Source organism: Myxine glutinosa, chromosome 5, assembly GCF_964187855.1.
Source record: "Myxine glutinosa chromosome 5, kmMyxGlut1.1, whole genome shotgun sequence".
In the NCBI taxonomy this organism is placed as follows: Eukaryota; Metazoa; Chordata; class Myxini; order Myxiniformes; family Myxinidae; genus Myxine; species Myxine glutinosa.
In genome coordinates this window covers 4,872,371-4,890,620 of record NC_136265.1, presented here as the reverse complement: position 1 = coordinate 4,890,620, position 18,250 = coordinate 4,872,371, and the positions used below count along the sequence as shown (strand labels likewise).

The window sequence follows — 18,250 nt, the reverse complement described above, 5'->3', positions numbered from 1 at the left end:
TAATGTGGGATGAATAACTCGAATTGGCTCTGTTTTTAATAATGTGGGATGAATACCTCGAATTGGCTCTGTTTTTAGCAATGTGGGATGAATACCTCGAATTGGCTCTGTTTTTAATAATGTGGGATGAATAACTCGAATTGGCTTGTTTTTAATAATGTGGGATGAATACCTCGAATTGGCTCTGTTTTTAATAATGTGGGATGAATAACTCGAATTGGCTTGTTTTTAATAATGTGGGATGAATACCTCGAATTGGCTCTGTTTTTAATAATGTGGGATGAATAACTCGAATTGGCTTGTTTTTAATAATGTGGGATGAATACCTCGAATTGGCTTGTTTTTAATAATGTGGGATGAATAACTCGAATTGGCTTGTTTTTAATAATGTGGGATGAATAACTCGAATTGGCTTGTTTTTAATAATGTGGGATGAATAACTCGAATTGGCTCTGTTTTTAATAATGTGGGATGAATAACTCGAATTGGCTCTGTTTTTAATAATGTGGGATGAATAACTCGAATTGGCTTGTTTTTACTAATGTGGGATGAATACCTCGAATTGGCTCTGTTTTTAATAATGTGGGATGAATACCTCGAATTGGCTTGTTTTTAATAATGTGGGATGAATACCTCGAATTGGCTCTGTTTTTAATAATGTGGGATGAATAACTCGAATTGGCTCTGTTTTTAATAATGTGGGATGAATACCTCGAATTGGCTCTGTTTTTAATAATGTGGGATGAATACCTCGAATTGGCTCTGTTTTTAATAATGTGGGATGAATAACTCGAATTGGCTTGTTTTTAATAATGTGGGATGAATAACTCGAATTGGCTCTGTTTTTAATAATGTGGGATGAATACCTCGAATTGGCTCTGTTTTTAGCAATGTGGGATGAATACCTCGAATTGGCTCTGTTTTTAATAATGTGGGATGAATAACTCGAATTGGCTTGTTTTTAATAATGTGGGATGAATACCTCGAATTGGCTCTGTTTTTAATAATGTGGGATGAATAACTCGAATTGGCTTGTTTTTAATAATGTGGGATGAATACCTCGAATTGGCTCTGTTTTTAATAATGTGGGATGAATAACTCGAATTGGCTTGTTTTTAATAATGTGGGATGAATACCTCGAATTGGCTTGTTTTTAATAATGTGGGATGAATAACTCGAATTGGCTTGTTTTTAATAATGTGGGATGAATAACTCGAATTGGCTTGTTTTTAATAATGTGGGATGAATAACTCGAATTGGCTCTGTTTTTAATAATGTGGGATGAATAACTCGAATTGGCTCTGTTTTTAATAATGTGGGATGAATAACTCGAATTGGCTTGTTTTTACTAATGTGGGATGAATACCTCGAATTGGCTCTGTTTTTAATAATGTGGGATGAATACCTCGAATTGGCTTGTTTTTAATAATGTGGGATGAATACCTCGAATTGGCTCTGTTTTTAATAATGTGGGATGAATAACTCGAATTGGCTCTGTTTTTAATAATGTGGGACGAATACCTCGAATTGGCTCTGTTTTTAATAATGTGGGATGAATACCTCGAATTGGCTCTGTTTTTAATAATGTGGGATGAATACCTCGAATTGGCTCTGTTTTTAATAATGTGGGATGAATAACTCGAATTGGCTCTGTTTTTAATAATGTGGGATGAATACCTCGAATTGGCTCTGTTTTTAATAATGTGGGATGAATACCTCGAATTGGCTCTGTTTTTAATAATGTGGGATGAATAACTCGAATTGGCTCTGTTTTTAATAATGTGGGATGAATAACTCGAATTGGCTCTGTTTTTAGCAATGTGGGACAAATTCCTCGAATTGGCTCTGTTTTTAATAATGTGGGATGAATACCTCGAATTGGCTCTGTTTTTAATAATGTGGGATGAATACCTCGAATTGGCTCTGTTTTTAATAATGTGGGATGAATACCTCGAATTGGCTCTGTTTTTAATAATGTGGGATGAATACCTCGAATTGGCTCTGTTTTTAATAATGTGGGATGAATACCTCGAATTGGCTCTGTTTTTAATAATGTGGGATGAATAACTCGAATTGGCTCTGTTTTTAGCAATGTGGGATGAATAACTCGAATTGGCTTGTTTTTAATAATGTGGGATGAATACCTTCAATTGGCTCTGTTTTTAGCAATGTGGGAGGAATTCCTCGAATTGGCAGTGTTTTTAATAATGTGGGATAAATACCTTCAATTAGCTGTGTTTTTAGCAGTGGGACGAATACCTCGAATTGGCTCTGTTTTTAACAATGTGGGATGAATACCTCGAATTGGCTCCGTTTTTAACAATGTGGGATGAATACCTCGAATTGGCTCCGTTTTTAACAATGTGGGACGAATACCTCAAATTGGCAGTGTTTTTAATAATGTGGGATGAATACCTTCAATTGGCTCTGTTTTGAGCAATGTGGGATGAATACCTCGAATTGGCTCTGTTTTTAACAATGTGGGATGAATAACTTGAATTGGCTCTGTTTTTAATAATGTGGGATGAATACCTTCAATTGGCTCTGTTTTGAGCAATGTGGGATGAATACCTCAAATTGGCTCTGTTTTGACCAATGTGGGACGAATACCTCGAATTGGCTCTGTTTTGACCAATGTGGGACGAATACCTCGAATTGGCTCTGTTTTGAGCAATGTGGGACGAATACCTTCAATTAGCTGTGTTTTTAATAATGTGGGATGAATACCTTCAATGAGCTGTGTTTTTAATAATGTGGGATGAATACCTTCAATGAGCTGTGTTTTTAATAATGTGGGATGAATACCTTCAATTAGCTGTGTTTTTAATAATGTGGGATGAATACCTTCAATTAGCTGTGTTTTTAATAATGTGGGATGAATACCTTCAATGAGCTGTGTTTTTAATAATGTGGGATGAATACCTTCAATTAGCTGTGTTTTTAGCAATGTGGGATGAATACCTCGAATTGGCTCTGTTTTGAGCAATGTGGGATGAATACCTTCAATTAGCTCTGTTTTTAGCAATGTGGGATGAATACCTTCAATGAGCTGTGTTTTTAATAATGTGGGATGAATACCTTCAATTAGCTGTGTTTTTAATAATGTGGGATGAATACCTTCAATTAGCTGTGTTTTTAGCAATGTGGGATGAATACCTTCAATGAGCTGTGTTTTTAATAATGTGGGATGAATACCTTCAATGAGCTGTGTTTTTAATAATGTGGGATGAATACCTTCAATGAGCTGTGTTTTTAGCAATGTGGGATGAATACCTTCAATGAGCTGTGTTTTTAATAATGTGGGATGAATACCTTCAATGAGCTGTGTTTTTAATAATGTGGGATGAATACCTTCAATTAGCTGTGTTTTTAATAATGTGGGATGAATACCTTCAATGAGCTGTGTTTTTAATAATGTGGGATGAATACCTTCAATGAGCTGTGTTTTTAATAATGTGGGACGAATACCTTCAATTAGCTGTGTTTTTAGCAATGTGGGATGAATACCTTCAATGAGCTGTGTTTTTAATAATGTGGGATGAATACCTTCAATGAGCTGTGTTTTTAGCAATGTGGGATGAATACCTTCAATGAGCTGTGTTTTTAATAATGTGGGATGAATACCTTCAATGAGCTGTGTTTTTAGTAATGTGGGATGAATACCTTCAATGAGCTGTGTTTTTAATAATGTGGGATGAATACCTTCAATGAGCTGTGTTTTTAATAATGTGGGACGAATACCTTCAATGAGCTGTGTTTTTAATAATGTGGGATGAATACCTTCAATTAGCTGTGTTTTTAATAATGTGGGATGAATACCTTCAATGAGCTGTGTTTTTAATAATGTGGGATGAATACCTTCAATTAGCTGTGTTTTTAATAATGTGGGATGAATACCTTCAATGAGCTGTGTTTTTAATAATGTGGGATGAATACCTTCAATGAGCTGTGTTTTTAATAATGTGGGACGAATACCTTCAATTAGCTGTGTTTTTAGCAATGTGGGATGAATACCTTCAATGAGCTGTGTTTTTAGCAATGTGGGATGAATACCTTCAATGAGCTGTGTTTTTAATAATGTGGGATGAATACCTTCAATGAGCTGTGTTTTTAGCAATGTGGGATGAATACCTTCAATGAGCTGTGTTTTTAGTAATGTGGGATGAATACCTTCAATGAGCTGTGTTTTTAATAATGTGGGATGAATACCTTCAATGAGCTGTGTTTTTAATAATGTGGGACGAATACCTTCAATTAGCTGTGTTTTTAGCAATGTGGGATGAATACCTTCAATGAGCTGTGTTTTTAGCAATGTGGGATGAATACCTTCAATGAGCTGTGTTTTTAATAATGTGGGATGAATACCTTCAATGAGCTGTGTTTTTAGCAATGTGGGATGAATACCTTCAATTAGCTGTGTTTTTAATAATGTGGGATGAATACCTTCAATGAGCTGTGTTTTTAATAATGTGGGATGAATACCTTCAATTAGCTGTGTTTTTAATAATGTGGGATGAATACCTTCAATGAGCTGTGTTTTTAATAATGTGGGATGAATACCTTCAATGAGCTGTGTTTTTAGCAATGTGGGATGAATACCTTCAATTAGCTGTGTTTTTAGCAATGTGGGATGAATACCTTCAATGAGCTGTGTTTTTAATAATGTGGGATGAATACCTTCAATGAGCTGTGTTTTTAATAATGTGGGATGAATACCTTCAATGAGCTGTGTTTTTAATAATGTGGGATGAATACCTTCAATGAGCTGTGTTTTTAATAATGTGGGATGAATACCTTCAATGAGCTGTGTTTTTAGCAATGTGGGATGAATACCTTCAATGAGCTGTGTTTTTAATAATGTGGGATGAATACCTTCAATGAGCTGTGTTTTTAATAATGTGGGATGAATACCTTCAATTAGCTGTGTTTTTAATAATGTGGGATGAATACCTTCAATGAGCTGTGTTTTTAATAATGTGGGATGAATACCTTCAATTAGCTGTGTTTTTAATAATGTGGGATGAATACCTTCAATGAGCTGTGTTTTTAATAATGTGGGATGAATACCTTCAATTAGCTGTGTTTTTAGCAATGTGGGATGAATACCTTCAATTAGCTGTGTTTTTAGCAATGTGGGATGAATACCTTCAATTAGCTGTGTTTTTAGCAATGTGGGATGAATACCTTCAATGAGCTGTGTTTTTAATAATGTGGGATGAATACCTTCAATGAGCTGTGTTTTTAATAATGTGGGATGAATACCTTCAATGAGCTGTGTTTTTAATAATGTGGGATGAATACCTTCAATGAGTTGTGTTTTTAGCAATGTGGGATGAATACCTTCAATGAGCTGTGTTTTTAATAATGTGGGATGAATACCTTCAATGAGCTGTGTTTTTAATAATGTGGGATGAATACCTTCAATGAGCTGTGTTTTTAATAATGTGGGATGAATACCTTCAATGAGCTGTGTTTTTAATAATGTGGGATGAACACCTTCAATGAGCTGTGTTTTTAATAATGTGGGATGAATACCTTCAATGAGCTGTGTTTTTAGCAATGTGGGATGAATACCTTCAATGAGCTGTGTTTTTAATAATGTGGGATGAATACCTTCAATGAGCTGTGTTTTTAATAATGTGGGATGAATACCTTCAATTAGCTGTGTTTTTAGCAATGTGGGATGAATACCTTCAATTAGCTGTGTTTTTAGCAATGTGGGATGAATACCTTCAATTAGCTGTGTTTTTAGCAATGTGGGATGAATACCTTCAATTAGCTGTGTTTTTAGCAATGTGGGATGAATACCTTCAATTAGCTGTGTTTTTAGCAATGTGGGATGAATACCTTCAATTAGCTGTGTTTTTAGCAATGTGGGATGAATACCTTCAATTAGCTGTGTTTTTAGCAATGTGGGATGAATACCTTCAATTAGCTGTGTTTTTAGCAATGTGGGATGAATACCTTCAATGAGCTGTGTTTTTAGCAATGTGGGATGAATACCTTCAATGAGCTGTGTTTTTAATAATGTGGGATGAATACCTTCAATGAGCTGTGTTTTTAATAATGTGGGATGAATACCTTCAATTAGCTGTGTTTTTAGCAATGTGGGATGAATACCTTCAATTAGCTGTGTTTTTAGCAATGTGGGATGAATACCTTCAATTAGCTGTGTTTTTAGCAATGTGGGATGAATACCTTCAATGAGCTGTGTTTTTAGCAATGTGGGATGAATACCTTCAATTAGCTGTGTTTTTAGCAATGTGGGATGAATACCTTCAATTAGCTGTGTTTTTAATAATGTGGGATGAATACCTTCAATGAGCTGTGTTTTTAATAATGTGGGATGAATACCTTCAATTAGCTGTGTTTTTAATAATGTGGGATGAATACCTTCAATTAGCTGTGTTTTTAGCAATGTGGGATGAATACCTTCAATTAGCTGTGTTTTTAGCAATGTGGGATGAATACCTTCAATGAGCTGTGTTTTTAATAATGTGGGATGAATACCTTCAATGAGCTGTGTTTTTAATAATGTGGGATGAATACCTTCAATGAGCTGTGTTTTTAATAATGTGGGATGAATACCTTCAATTAGCTGTGTTTTTAGCAATGTGGGGCGTGTTAACACATCCAAGATATGAAAATCGAATGTTTTTCGCTCCAGTTTATAAGTTGCAGATCTTACAAATAGTTTCTCTTCCACTTGGAATCACAATACGACTCTGGCCTTGCCTAGCAACCCATGAGAATGTAAACAATCGTTTTCTTTTGTAACTTTTATGATATTTACATGAGTAATTTCTATACCTGTAAACTATTAAATGAAGAGCCCATACCAATCACTAATTCTTCATTTACTCGAGTTGTTTACTTTACTTGAGTTTAACTGCTTGTAGAATGCAAGCAAAATCCACTTCAGCAATTACATTAAGTTTGTATTTTTATGCTGCAAGCTGAAAATGTGGCTAAAAAACGAGTTTCATTCTGAACTCAGAAGAGAGATATTTCACACAGCATTCGGTAAGTGACGTGCCTGACCATGTGCAAAAAGTTTAACTCTGAAATCCAACGAGGTATTTCATGCACACGTCGACGGAGGGGATGCGGAAACAAAAAGTGCCACTTATAGCTCGTGATGCCAAATTCTGGGTTCTGTCTGGACGTGTCTCGGAATCGTGAGGGAATATCGAGACGTCACAGCTGTCAGGTTGTCATAGATGGAGTTGTCATGCCGGTGATTGTGTGATATAGAACACTGTGTACATAACGTTCTTGCCATCAGCAGATTTCATTTGCCCAGACAAGCAACATTTCGAAATATTTCAAGTATTTATGGAGGCGTGCGGGTCATTATTTCAATTTCAGGTGAAGTCCTCGAATGTGGTCAATATCGATCGAGCTGAATGGAAAACAAAAGTGTTCTCGGAGACGCCAACATTTTCACATAACTTTTAAATGACTGCAACACCACTTTTATCAAATTTCAGCTTGAAGTGTGAATTTACTTCCAAAAAGTCAAAATTTTGATCTCCTTCACTGCTTTAGATGAAGCAACCTACAGTTTTTGAAGGAAAGAATGAGCAACGACACAAATTGGCAGCAGAATAGAATCTTATGAGTGGAAGGAGGAGGATAAACAAGAAAACAAGACCCACGATAAGACCCACGAGGATAAACAAGACCCACGATAAGACCCACGAGGATAAACAAGACCCACGATAAGACCCACGAGGATAAACAAGACCCACGATAAGACCCACGAGGATAAACAAGACCCACGATAAGACCCACGAGGATAAACAAGACCCACGATAAGACCCACGAGGATAAACAAGACCCAAGATAAGACCCACGAGGATAAACAAGACCCACGATAAGACCCACGAGGATAAACAAGAAAACAAACAAATGCTTCCCGATCTGATCCAGAATTCAAGTCTTGGAGATAAACGACCACACTCCCCATAACTTACCATAAACTAACACCTTAAACAACGTTATGTCATGTTTAGCGCACAACTTACCATTAACTAACACCTTACATAAACATATGTCATGTTTAGCTCACAACTTAACATAAACTAACACCTTACATAAAGTTATGTCATGTTTAGCTCACAACTTAACATAAACTAACACCTTACATAAAGTTATGTCATGTTTAGCTCACAACTTAACATAAACTAACACCTTACATAAAGTTATGTCATGTTTAGCTCACAACTTAACATAAACTAACATCTTACATAACGTTATGTCATGTTTAGCTCACAACTTACCATAAACTAACACCTTACATAAAGTTATGTCATGTTTAGCTCACAACTTACCATAAACTAACACCTTACATAAAGTTATGTCATGTTTAGCTCACAACTTACCATAAACTAACACCTTACATAAAGTTATGTCATGTTTAGCTCACAACTTACCATAAACTAACACCTTACATAAAGTTATGTCATGTTTAGCTCACAACTTAACATAAACTAACATCTTACATAACGTTATGTCATGTTTAGCTCACAACTTACCATAAACTAACACCTTACGTAAAGTTATGTCATGTTTAACTCACAACTTAACATAAACTAACACCTTACATAAAGTTATGTCATGTTTAGCTCACAACTTAACATAAACTAACATCTCACATAAGGTTATGTCATGTTTAGCCCACAACTTACCTTAAACCCTCTGATGACTGATTGATGATTAAACCCTTAAACCCTTAATCCCTCCTTAAACCCTCTGACCCTCTGATGGTTAAACTGCCGAAATCTCGGCTCTCTGCTCACCTTCACTCTTTCATTCCTCTTTTCTCCCGCCTCTGGAACAAACTCCCACACTCCCTTCAATCCCACTCCTCCCTCTAGGTCTTTAAAACAGCTGTTCACCACCATCTCTTATCTTCCCCCATCCAAAACCTTGATCTTTTCTACCCCCGCTAATTCACCCCAGATCCACCTTGTTTGAAATTCCAACTTCTTTCCTGGAAGTCCTGGCAGTGTCCATATGTTTATACCTCTCCCACCCCCCCCCCCTTCCCATGCCTCCCCCCCCCAAAGCCCTCTCCCTCCCACAGATGCCTCGATGTCTCCATGTTTCTCGGTCCCTGCTCTCAAATGTTGTGTTTGTGTCCTTCCCCCTCTCTCCCCATCTTGTCTACCGCTCCCGATGTTATTTATTTTATGTGTGTTTGTCTTTCTGTGTGATTAATGTTCGCTCTTTCACGAGCCTCGATCTTGTATACAAAAAAAACAAAAAACAAAAACAAACAACGAACACCTTACATAAAGTTATGTCATGTTTAGCCCACAAGTTACCATAAACTAACACCTAACATAAAGTTATGTCATGTTCAGCTCACAACTTACCATAAACTAACACCTTACATAAAGTTATGTTATGTTTAGCTCACAACTTAACATAAACTAACACCTTACATAAAGTTATGTCATGTTTAGCTCACAACTTAACATAAACTAACACCTAACATAAAGTTATGTCATGTTTAGCTCACAACTTAACATAAACTAACACCTTACATAAAGTTATGTCATGTTCAGCTCACAACTTACCATTAACTAACACCTTACATTAAGTTATGTTATGTTTAGCTCACAACTTAACATAAACTAACACCTTACATAAAGTTATGTCATGTTTAGCTCACAACTTAACATAAACTAACACCTTACATAAAGTTATGTCATGTTTAGCTCACAACTTACCATAAACTAACACCTTACATAAAGTTATGTCATGTTTAGCTCACAACTTACCATAAACTAACACCTTACATAAAGTTATGTCATGTTTAGCTCACAACTTAACATAAACTAACACCTTACATAAAGTTATGTCATGTTTAGCTCACAACTTACCATAAACTAACACCTTACATAAAGTTATGTCATGTTTAGCTCACAACTTAACATAAACTAACACCTAACATAAAGTTATGTCATGTTTAGCTCACAACTTACCATAAACTAACATCTCACATAAGGTTATGTCATGTTTAGCTCACAACTTACCATAAACTAACACCTTACATAAAGTTATGTCATGTTTAGCTCACAACTTACCATAAACTAACATCTCACATAAGGTTATGTCATGTTTAGCCCACAACTTACCATAAACTAACACCTAACATAAAGTTATGTCATGTTTAGCTCACAACTTACCATAAACTAACACCTTACAGAAAGTTATGTCATGTTTAGCTCACAACTTACCATAAACTAACACCTTACATAAAGTTATGTCATGTTTAGCTCACAACTTACCATAAACTAACATCTCACATAAGGTTATGTCATGTTTAGCTCACAACTTACCATAAACTAACATCTCACATAAGGTTATGTCATGTTTAGAGACTCACCTTGGGTTGGAAGGAGTGTCAATGCTCCAGGTAAGATTGCCTGACTCTTTAGCAGTCAAAAGTCACAGACGAGTTCTTTTTCATACTTTATAGTGCGTTGAATTTGCTCCTCCCTTCACACAAAATGTCATACTCACCAAAACCTGTTTACCCGCAGCTGATTGAGCTACACAGTGTATTATTACCCTGCACTGGCGTTGCAAAAAGTGGGGTTAAGCATTCAAGTACGTGCAGTGCATTCAGAAAGTATTCAGACCCCTTCACGTTTTTCACATTTTATGTTGCAGCCTTATGCTGAAATCGTTCAAATTCAATTTTTCCCTCATCAATCTACACTCAATACCCCAGAATGACGAAGAGAAAACAGGATTTTAGAAAGTTTTGCAAATTTATTAAAAAGAAAAAACTGAAATATCACATTGACATAAGTATTCATACCCTTTGCTATGACACTTGAAATTTCGCTCAGGTTCCTCCCATTTCTCTTGATCATCTTTGAGATGATTCTACACCTTGATTGGAGTCCACCTGTGGTAAATTCAATTGATTGGACATGATTTGGTAAGGCACACACCTGTCTATATAAGGTCTCACAGCTGACAATGCATATCAGAGCAAAAACCAAGCCATGAGGTCGAAGGAACTGCCTGCAGAGCTCAGAGACAGGATTGTGTCGAGGCACAGATCTGGAGAAGCCTACAGAAAAATATCTGCTGCATCGAAGGTTCCCAAGCGCACAGTGGCCTCCATAATTCTTAAATGGAAGAAGTTTGGAACAACCAGGAGGCTTCCTCGAGCTGGCCCCCCGGCCAAACTGAGCAATCGGGGGAGAAGGGCCTTGGTAAGAGAGGTGGCCAAGAACCCGATGGTCACTCTGGCTGAGGTCCAGAGATCCTGTGTTGAGATGGGAGAAACTTCCAGAAGGACAACCATCATTGCAACACTCCACCGATCTGGGCACATGAAAGCCCGCTTGGAGTTTGCAAAAAAGCACCTAAAGGACTCTCAGCCTGTGAGAAACAAGATTCTGTGGTCTGATGAAACCAAGATGGAACTGTTTGGCTTCCGTTTGGCCACTCTGCCATAAAGCCCAGATCGGTGGAGTGTTGCAGTGATGGTTGTCCTTCTGGAAGTTTCTCCCATCTCCACACAGGATCTCTGGAGGTCAGCCAGAGTGACCATCGGGTTCTTGGTCACCTCTATTACCAAGGCCCTTCCCCCCCCATTGCTCAGTTTGGCCGGGCGGCCAGCTCTAGGAAGAGTCCTGGTTGTTCCAAACTTATTCCATTTAAGAATTATGGAGGCCACTGTGCTCTTGGGAACCTTCAATGCAGCAGAGATTTTTTTAGTAGGCTTCCCCAGATCTGTGCCTCGACACAATCCTGTCTCTGAGCTCTGCAGACAGTTCCTTCGACCTCATGGCTTGGTTTTTGCTCTGATATGCATTGTCAGCTGTGAGACCTTATATAGACAGGTGTGTGCCTTTCCAAATCATGTCCAATCAATTTAATTTATCACAGTTCGACTCCAATGAAGGTGTAGAATCATCTCAAATATGATCAAGAGAAATGGGAGGCACCTGAGCTAAATTTCAAGTGTCATAGCAAAGGGTCTGAATACTTATGTCAATGTGATATTTCAGTTTTTTCTTTTCAATAAATTTGCAAAACTTTCTAAAATCCTGTTTTCTCTTTGTCATTGTGGGGTATTGAGTGTAGATTGATGAGGGAAAAATTGAATTTAAACGATTTCAGCATAAGGCTGCAACAAAACAAAATGTGAAAAATGTGAAGGGTCTGAATACTTTCTGAATGCACTGTACGTGTGTGTGTGTGTGTCGTGTCTGTATTTAAAAAATTTATTTTCTCAGCAACTGTTGGTCCGATTGACACGAAATTTTCACCATAGGAGGGCCTCCTCCTGTAGAATATTTGAATGATTATTATGATGTCATTGGTCACGTGGTACAGGCGCCATCTTGGAAAAAGTTCGCACCTCTATATCCCTGAAACCACTCCATCGAAAAAAATGAGACTTGGCTCATTGTCAACTACTCCCCATGGGGAATAAGATATGTTGATGATGTCATTGGTGCCTTCGTTATGACGTCATTCGACTAATAAATCACTTATCCATCCGATCATTATTAATTTTTTCTCAGCAACTGTTGGTCTGATGGACACGAAATTTTCACCATATGAGCGCCTCCTCCTTTATAATATTTTAATGATAATCATGACGTCATAGGTCATGTGGTCCAGGCGCCATCTTGGAAAAACCGAAAAACGTTGCACCTCTATATCTCCAAAACCGCTGCATGGAAAAAATTGAAACGTGGCTCATTGTAAATAACTACATATGGGGAATAGATGGTGTTAACGATGACGTCATTCGTGCCATAATTATTACATCATAATTCGACAGGGACAACGCTTCGTCTGATCAGTTTGAAATTTATTGGGCGTGATCTATGGAACAATTATATTCGAGAATATAAATTTATGATGTCATTGCTCACGTGGTCTGGCAGCCATATTGGATCAAAGAAAAAAAAGGTTCAAAAACAGAAGAGTTGGCTCGCAATAAGTTGACTGTGCAGACTAAGTATTCTATGAATACCATCGAGTTTGCTTTTGATTCCATATATCTACCTCAATCTATTACCTGCTGTACCTTTCCTCGACTCTCAAGGTGCCTCGGCTTTAGCTGTAATGCACTGGCAATTTCAGGTGTTTGTGTTTTTTCACTACAGTCAGTCTCAAAGCAGACCATGGGGCAACGTGTCTGACAGATAGGAACCTGAGTTGACCTCACTTTTCCGAAACAACAACGAACCAGAACCGCCCACAGCCCAAAAGGTCGCAAGACGCACGCACATACACCTCGCACACCGGTTGCTTCATCATGGGTCCATGACACTTCGTTTTCTCACTTTATCATGCCCTGAAATGTATGTTATCCAGTAAAATTCGCAGCGTAATGGATAACAGCTAGACACTGTCGCAAACATAATAGTCGAGGAGAATGATCTCAAAATAGTTCTAAAAATAGCCCAAAGTGGGATGAAGGTGGCTCTTGAGGTTGGAGCTCTTACATCTGCTCATTTGGGGGAGCGCCTCCCCTCTCCCCCACTCCTTCCCCTGATTTATAAGTCAATCTCGTCGAGAATCGAGACGAGATAACCTAAAATGAGAAGAAGAGATATTTTAACGTGAAGGTGTGCTCGTTCCAGTACTATTGGTTATAGTCGCGGAAAATAATATGTGGAAAAGTCACATCAGTGCTACCTGCATGTTACAAGGTGTCCTTCATGCCAGGGTTGGTTGATCTTTGACCTTTACCCATCACCAGCAGCCTTGGTGACATCTTATATTGTGATTATCTATATAATAATACCGTAAGGACTCGACTTTGTTATCCCTTTTACGCCGCACCCAGTGACCCGATGCCCATGGCACTCATGGATTTACGATCTTCGAACCGCGCTCTTTGTTTATCACGTACAGCCATACTCGAAAAATCTGAATTAGCCGACGTTGGGGCCCAAAAGCATCCGATTAACTGCCGAAACGACGCCATCTTACGACGCCATCGTATTGGCGTCTGCTGGGCGAAGGCGAAGCGAGCCGTCCGCTGATTGGACAGTCGAGTGGTGTGAACATGGGTGGTGTGAACCAAACGGTCTTTTTATTCCCTTGAACATTTTAAATTAGGATATATAAGGAAACGTCTTTATCGTCATTTTAATAAAGTTAAATGGAGTGACGTTGCGATACTCGGGGTGCGTTGCATAAATCCTCGTAACTCAGAGAGGTGTAGCAGGTGGCGAGACGTAAGGAAGCTTAAAGATAACGAGCTGAAACAGACGAACGATATGTCAATCTTCGAGCAGAGAGGACTGATTGAACTTAACTTAAAGAGAAAAAATTGGAGCTTAACGGAAGAAGAAGATCCCATGAGCGCTCCCCTATGCCATCCATAATGGTACACTCTATCCATACACCACATCCTCCCTTCCGTGGATGTTCCACGGGTTTCGGCTAGTTATTATTATTATTATTTTTTACCATGTTGTTGTGACCTATTTTGCAAAATAAAGTGTGCGTACAAATAAGGTTAACAATACTGATTTTCAAAATATTCATGATCAGCCATGAATCCATGAATTTTCGTGCTACCTGGTTAAATTTGGGATCAAAATCACTGGATTTATGTGAATTATAGTGCTACCTGGTTAAATTTGGGATCAAAATCACTGGATTTTTGAGTTTGACTATACCGTGATGATGATGGAGTGTTACTTGTACATAGACTATCCCGTGATGATGATAGTTTTTTTTTTTTTTGTATTTTTTTTTTTGTATACAAGATCGAGGCTCGTGAAAGAGCTAACATTAATCACACAGAAAGACAAACCGACACAAAAACATATAACATCGGGAGCGGTAGACAAGATGGAGAGAGGGGGGGAAGGACACAAACACAACATTTGAGAGCAGGGACTGAGAGACATGGAGACATGGAGAGATCTGAGAGAGGGCGAGGGCTTTGGGGAGGGGGGCATGGGAAGGGGGGGCGGGGGGGTGGGAGAGGTATAAAACATATGGACATGGCCAGGACTTCCAGGAAAGAAGTTGGAGTTTCAAACAAGGTGGATCTGGGGTGAATTAGCGGGGGTAGAAAAGATCAAGGTTTTGGATGGGGGAAGATAAGAGATGGTGGTGAACAGCTGTTTTAAAGACCTGGAGGGAGGAGTGGGATTGAAGGGAGTGAGGGAGTTTGTTCCAGAGGCAGGAGAAAAGAGGAATGAAAGAGTGAAGGTGAGCAGAGAGCCGAGATTTCGGCAGTTTAACCATCAGAGGGTTGCTGGCAGATCTTGTGCGACCTGTAGGAATATTTGGGGGCCAGAGCACAGAGAGAGCTGGGGGTGCAAGGCCGGAGAGGAGTCGGTAGAAGACAGAAAGACCACCTACTGGCCTGCGGTGAGTGAGTGAAAGGCCCTCAGAGATAGCTTCATCGCGGGAGATTCCAATAATTCTGAAAGCTTTGGTTTCAACAGCGTGAAGCCGAGCTCGGCGTGAGGCAGGAGCACCGGCCCATAGGGGAGAACAGTATTCCATTGAGCTGTGGATGAAAGCCTTGTATGTGGTGAGGAGCTCAGGCGTGCCGAGGAAGGACTTCGCACGACGGAGGATGCCCAGTCGGCGACTGGCTTTGGAGGCCAGCTTGGAAATGTGGTTTTCCCAAGAAAGATCATGGCAGATAGTGAGACCCAAAAGCTTGAGCGACAGAACTTCTTGGAGAGGATTGTTGAGAAAGTAGATGGGAGGGTTGTCCAGTCGATCTTTTCGGAGAGACATAGTAAGAGTGTGAGATTTGTCAGGATTGAAAGACATGTTCCACTTGTTTGACCAGTCTGTGATTTTGTCCAAGTCTTCAGAGAGTGAGGAGGCTGCAGACTGCTGACCTGAGGGAAGAGGAATGGAGCGGCAGAGAGTGGAGTCATCAGCAAAGAGATAGAGAGGATTTTCAAGAGAATCAGAGAGATCATTGATGAAGACCAGAAAAAGCACAGGGCCCAGAACACTGCCTTGGGGAACTCCAGCCTGAACAGGAAGAGGAGATGAGAGAACCCCATTCAGGGCCACACGTTGACGACGACTAGAGAGGAAGTCAGCCAGCCATGCGTGGAGATTTCCATGGATACCAAAGGAGGAGAGTTTGGTGAGCAGAGCGGGGTGCCAGACCGTGTCGAGGGAGACAGCTCTAATTTCCTGTTTGGCATTGAGGACCTCCATCCATTGTTGAGACAGCAGAAGCAGCATGTCCAGAGTAGAGTGACCTGGTCTGAAACCAAATTGATGCTCAGAGATCAAGCCATTGGAGAAGAGGAAAGATTTCATATCCGAAGCAATGATGGATTCCATGACTTTGCTGATAATTGGGAGAAGGCTGATTGGTCTGTAGTTGCTAGGATCTGTTTTTGCAACTTTTTTGTGCAAAGCGGTGATGTTGGCTGATTTCCAAGCAGATGGCAGTTGATCTTGAGCAAAAGAGAGGGTGAAGAGAACAGAGAGAGGGTGAGATAGAGCGGGAGAGCAGGATTTTAGGACCCGTGGGCTGATGCCGTCGGGTCCAGTTGCAGAATCAGAGTCGAGGGTTGACAGAAACTTTTCCACCTTGTCAGGAGGAAAGGACACGGAGTCCAGGAGCAGCTGGGTACGACTGGGTATGGTGGGTACAGAGAGGGATGGGTTTGGGACACAAGATTTAGAGGCAAACACAGAGTTGAGGCATTCAGCTTTTTCACGTGCGGAGTCAGCTGTTTAGCCGTTTGAGGTAAGGGAGGGGATGGAGGGGGAACAAACACCAGAAACGGATTTGACCAGACGCCACCAGGATTTGGAAGAGGGAGACAGATAAGAGAGTTCGGTCTTGAGAATGGAGAGATATTGTTTCCTGGCTCTCCTGAGGGTGGACACACACTTGTTTCGGGCTTTGTGAAAGGAAATGAGATTTCCTTCCGTTGGATTAGCTTTCCAGGAGACGAAGGCAAGTTGTTTCTGGGCAACAGCCTCACCACAAGATTCCGTGTACCATGGACGGGAGGAAGGGTATGACAACTGAAGACGAGATGGGATAAATCTGTGCATGAGGGAGAGCAATTTACTTTGGAAGAATTCCCACGATGAGTTGATGTCAGAGGTGGTAGAGATGGGAGACCAGTCCAGATGATTGATGGCTGCTTGAAGACCGTGCCAGTTGGCCTGAGTGAAATGCCAGACTCGTCGACGCTGAGCAGGCTCCCTGAGAATGGTCAGAGAGATGTCCACTTTAACAAGGACATGATCAGATCATCCGATTGGCACAGAAGAAGAGCAGCAGACATTTTCAGGGAAGTTAGTCATAACCAAGTCCAGAAGAGAAGATGCTCCGCTGACTGAGATCTGGGTCGGGAAATTGACAGATTGTGTCAGTCCCAGTGAGTCGCAGAAGTCCTTTGCTGAGGAGCCATGGCTGGTGAGGGAGGTACCCACACCCAGCCAACTGGCATGATGACAGTTGAAATCACCACATATGAGGAAGAGAGAGTTGGGATGAGTCGATAGAAGTTGGTCCATATTATCAGACAGCGAGATGTCGATGGAGTCATCACTGTTTGGTGGACGGTACAACACACATATGAACAAGAGGTGGGAAGTGAAGGGGAAGCCGTAGCCAGAGGTATTCCTGGGGGTGAGGTGGAGAGAGTACAGTGCAGGGCGAGTGAGGAAGAGAGTTTTTGATAAATATAGCAACCCCACCTCCAGGACGAGGCTCAGGTCTATCATACCGGAGGAGGGAGTAACCCGGGAGAGATACCAAGGAATCAGAGACATCATGAAGGAGGAAAGTTTCTGTTAAGCAGATCACGTCTGGTTTGACAGAAGCAACCTGTATGGAGAGATCAGTTAAGTTTGAACGAAGGCCCCGGATGTTTGAGGTCCATACCGTTAATGAAGAGGAAGGGGGAGCATCGGATACAGAACAGGGGGGAGGAGGGGCAGGGTAAGATGTGGAAGAGGTGGAAGAGGTAGGGAGAGCTGTTGAAGGTGTGTCAGAGATTTCAGAATAGCTCGGAGAAAGGGAAGGATGGGGTGGACAAAAGGTTTGATGGTGATTGGGTGAGGCACAATGAGGTGTTATTTGAGGAGGGGGAAGAGCAAGGCAGAAGGTTGGGGGAGATGGAGGTGAGAGTTGGAAGGGGGAAGAAGCAGGGAGGACGCTTTGAGAAGGGGGAGTGAGAGGGGGGAAATTGAGAAGAAATGAGGGTTGGGAGATTTGAAGGCGAGGGGGGAGTTTGGGAGGGAAGGG

General features: G+C 40.2%; 1 protein-coding gene across 7 annotated transcripts in view; it reads right to left on the bottom strand.

Annotated features, from left to right (window-relative positions):
• Positions 1–10,494, bottom strand: part of LOC137428020 (flavin-containing monooxygenase 5) — a 104,186-nt gene extending 93,692 nt beyond the window's left edge. For 2 of the 7 annotated variants that reach the window (XM_078777524.1, XM_078777520.1), the window contains exon 1: positions 10,397–10,457. The gene's annotated coding sequence lies outside the window, so the exon portion shown is untranslated. Of the gene's footprint in view, positions 1–10,396 lie in introns of all 7 variants that reach the window. The other 5 variants (XM_078777522.1, XM_078777519.1, XM_078777527.1 and 2 more) reach the window with 5 other exon arrangements.
• Between the last annotated feature and the right edge of the window lie 7,756 nt (positions 10,495–18,250).